The following is a 5,000-nucleotide window of genomic DNA, read 5'->3' as shown; positions in this document are numbered from 1 at the left end:
CGAAACCACAACCAACACCAGTAGAAGCAAGCAGGCATAAAGAACTCTGTAGGTTGGTGGACAAATTAGTAAGAAATGAAAAGATAAATGAGGATAAGAGAGTTGTATCAGTTTGTAAAGAAAACACAAAATAATTCTTTGAGCAAGTTGATAGCAGGAAACCAATAAACAATAGCATAGGTCCCCTAAGGGACAACTGAGGTAACCTGGTGAACTCAGACTTGGAAAAAGCAGAGTTCACTAACTAGTAAAAAACTTATTCAATAATAAGTTTTTTACTAGTGTTTTCACAATAGAAGACACCACCTCAATACCGGAACCTGCTATTAAATATGAAGGGGTAGAACCGTTGGATAAAATAATGTTTACAGAAGAGAACATTAAAAACAAAATAGACAAGCTCAACAAGTTCAAATCTCCTGGTCAGGATGGAATTCACCTAAAAGAAATTAAAGAGCTAAAAGAGGAGATAGTTCCTCACCTATATAAACTCTACAGAAAAAGTGCTGAACAAAGAAAGGTACCAGAAGGATGGAATCTAGGTAGTGTGCCCCCAGTTTACAAAAAAAGGTCCAAGAGAAGAGCCGGAAATTATAGACCAATCTGTCTAACGTCGGTCGTTTGTAAGCTTTGTGAGTCCATAATTGTAGATCAAATTGTGAATCACATTGATAGAAACAACTTCATGTTAAACAGCCAACACAGTTTCAGACAAAACAGATCCTTCCTATCAAACCTCTTGGAGTATTTTCATAACATGCTTGGTATTTACGACAGTAGTAGAGCAATAGATATACTCTACTTAGATTTCCAAAAGGCCTTTGACAAACTTCCACACAAGAAACTAATAACAAAAGTTAGAACTTTAGGAATTGTAGAAGAAATATCAGGCTGGATCGAAGACTGGCTAACTTATAGAAAACAGATAGTTGTAATAAATGGTAAAGAATCAGAATGGGCAGATGTAACAAGCGGAGTTCCTCGGGGTTCTGTTCTTGGCCCTCTCCTGTTTTTGATTTGCATTAAATGACATTGATGTAGGCTTAACTAGCAGGATAGCCAAATTTGCAGACGACACCAAACTAGGTGTAAACGCAGCAGACCCAGATGCAGTGGAACGTTTAAGAAATGATCTAATGAGAATAGGAGAGTGGTAAAAAAAAATAGCAAATGCCTTTTAACTTGGATAAGTGTATAGTGTTACAAATAGGAACAAACAACTAACATGCTGCTAGGGAATGACATAAATAGTGGAAACAAGAGGAGGACCTTGGAGTCATTATTACCAAGGACTTAAAATCCGCAAAACAGAGCATAAAAGCAGAAAAGAAGGCACAGAAACTAGTGGTATACATAAAGAGGCTGTTCAAATACAGAAACAAGAAAACGGTGCTGCAACTCTACACATCAATAGTCAGACTTCATCTTGAATATGCAGCACAGTTTTGGTCATCAACACTAGGAAAAGACATAAATAGATTAGAAGGAGTACAAACAAGAGCCACAAAGTTAATTCCATCCATCAGGCAAAAAGGTTACCGAAGACGACTAGAGAACCTGAACATGTATGGCTTAGAAACACGACGATTGCGAGGACAACTAATAGAAACATTTAAAACACTGAAAGCCATAACAAAAGTAGACAGTAACCTATTTACATTAAACGAAAACCAGACAAGAAATAATGGATGGAAACTAGAACTGAAGAGATACAACACATCCCATTGTGGGAACTTCTTCACATACAAGATACGTGACACGTGGAATAAACCGCCACCAGAAGTTGTAAACAGCTAGACAAAATCATTAGGACACTGTGGATGCACAGTAAAACCTGCTCCTACAGATAAGTGAGCACACGATGTCTCCTCGGATGGACTAACAAGTCTTTGAGACATCCTGATCCTTGTAACTTCTTGTAACTCCCTGTAAAGGTATATATGGTATATATGAAATAAACAATTATCTAGGTGCCTTGGAACAACCGGGACCAAAGCTCTGCATTTTGAAGTAGAGTTTGCAAGTTTCCAGCTTTTTTTTCAAAGGGAGTTAAGTAAATCAAACCTCCGAAGAGGGAGAATGAGAGGAGGCCAATTGTGCATTCATCCCTTGGGATTTATTTATTGATGAGGGTTCGTGTATGTAGGTGGCAATACATTCATGGAGGGAGACTCCAGCAGTTGATTCAATGGTACTGTCTTATGGATGTGACCCACACGTGAGAGGTTTTGTATCCTGTTTGGTTCTGTGTATTCAGTGCTCCCGAGTATCCAGTATAACAAAGAGAGAGAGAGAGAGAGAGAGAGAGAGAGAGAGAGAGAGAGAGAGAGAGAGAGAGAGAGAGAGAGAGAATCCACATAATATGTGTTAATACCCACCAACAAGCACTTTAACAAACACAACCATACACAACAATAGTATCAACCTCTCCAATGGAGCCTGGGACTCTGACCATATAGACAATGTCTTTCTTAAGGCAACAATGAAGAGGATTAAGACAATTAATAGAATCTATGTGTGGCTCAGCGACGACCCCAGCCATCACCTAAGGGTATTTCTTCCACTATATATTTTGACAATGTAATTTCTGTCATTCACTGCTTGATAAGGATGGTAGGCGGACCACCGAAATATAGTCCTTAGCTTTAAACCAAATTGTTTTAATGGGCTTTTTATACTTGAGACATTTCCTGTTTTAACAGAAGAATTAATTTACATACATATATATTATATATTGTATGTAAATTATATATATATATATATATATATATATATATAATATATATATAAATATATATATATATATATATATATATATATATATATATATATTATTTATATATTATATTATATGTGTGTGTTTGTTGTTTGTCCATGTGCATTCTTGACTTTTAAGTTGTAATTTGAACACACACACGCATACCATTATATTAGGTTGTTAATGAACACGACATTATAAATAAAACTAGCAAACATATGTATGCAGAAATTATGTATGATAAATTCGAAAAGTAGCCAAGTCTACGGGAATATCCAGCCCCGTTTCACGGGCAAAACAAGCTCCGTTTCAAGGAATCCCTTCTCACCTCCAGCCCCTTCGGAGTTGGGGGAGGTAGGATGAAACCCCATTGTAAACTATCTTAGGGGTCCCCACTAATATCCTGCCAAGTTTCATGCCCATCGGACCGGCCGTTTGGCCGTGATTGCAAGACAGACAGACAGAGAGACATAACGCCCATTATAGTAAAATAGGACCAGTCCAAAAAAGTAAACACATCTGAGCCTCTCCACTTAACCTGCTGAATTTCTTGATACCTGAAGCCTGACCCCGAACTATTTTTAAAGTATCCATAGAAGCAAAGTTGTAAATAAAGAACCACCTTGAAGTGGTAATAGGATTTCTACACTTTTCTGCAGCAGTTCTCAGGTAGCACTGCGTTCCCAACAGTTTTTTCCAAAATCTAACAAATTTATGTTTGCGAATGGACCACAAGGGGCAGGACGAGAAAGAGCCTGGAGTAATGTAGGTAAATATAAATAAATAGAAGCGTGAGAGTAGAAGAAAGGTTCCTGCTTCAGTTTAGGGGCTGAGTGGTGTTTGCCTCTTTTATAGCAGCCAGTAAAGATCGTCGTCTGTCCACATTATTAAGGGAGTAACGAAGCTTTTCTCTGTATCATGACAAAGGAATTGTCTCAGAAAATGAACCGGAATCGCGAGACAAGGAATAATAAAGGTTTAGCAGGAGGTCACCTGGACGGACACTTTCTTTTCCTTTGTGTGGTTCTAGGTTGAGGTAAAATACGAATTTTTACTTTTGTTTACGTCTTTACTTCTTTATAGATTTTTATATTTTGCTATGAGTGTGTATATGAGACCCTTTAGCAAGATTGTGTTGTGTGCTCCTGTGGATGTAAAAAAACATATGGTTTTTTAAAATGCAAGAGTTTTCGTATCTTTGTGCTTATATATATATATATATATATATATATATATATATATATATATATATATATATATATATATATATTATATATATATATATATATATGCATCAAGCTACAAATGTCCTTTAATACCCAATTTGCTCTACCTCGAAATTAATATATTTTTCACATTTGTTAACCGAAAGGGAATTTTTTTGTTGATAATAATTTTGTCCTCTCGTGTATTCGAACCAACACACAGAGGAGAGGAAATCAGGACTTCAGTGACGAGTCGGTAACGTCACTGAAGTTCTGATTTACTCTCTGTTCTGCGCACTGGTTCGAATCCACAAGAGGCCGATATTATAATCAACTAGAAAATTCCACTTCGTTTTTAACATTATATGAAAGTATATCAATTCCGAGGTAGAGCGAATTGGATAATAAAGGACGCATGTAGCTTAATGGTTAATGGATGTATATGAATCACGGTGATGATGTGATAAAAAATTCATATATATATATATATATATATATATATATATATATATATATATATATATATATATATATATATATATATAGTATATATGCACTTATACATACAGAAAGATACAAAAAACTCTTGCATTTTAAAATAAGCATACATTTTCTACATCCGCAAGAGTATACAAAAAGCAGTCATGCAAAAAGGTGCTCATATATACATTCATAGCAAAACATAAACATCTGAAAAGTACTCACGCAAAGAGAAAAATAAAGGTTTGGATTTTACCTCGACTTAGAACCGCACAAAGCACACAAAGGAAAGAAAGGGTGGGGTACCCGCTAAACCTTTACCATTCCTCGTCTCACGAGATTCCAGGTCATTCCTATGTCATGATACAGGACCCAGGTCATGATACAGGGAGGCTTCGTTGTTCTCTTTAATGGAGGGGGGCAGGGGGTGGGGGGGCAGGAAACGATCTTTACGTTTGGCTGTAAAAGAAGAGGCAGAGACACCAATCGCCTCTAAACTGCAGCAGGAACTTTCCTCCAACCCTCGTACTCTCGTCTATTTATGTATTTTTATATTT

Source organism: Macrobrachium nipponense, chromosome 4 (genome assembly GCF_015104395.2).
Source record: "Macrobrachium nipponense isolate FS-2020 chromosome 4, ASM1510439v2, whole genome shotgun sequence".
Taxonomy (NCBI): domain Eukaryota; kingdom Metazoa; phylum Arthropoda; class Malacostraca; order Decapoda; family Palaemonidae; genus Macrobrachium; species Macrobrachium nipponense.
This window is presented reverse-complemented; position numbering follows the sequence as displayed.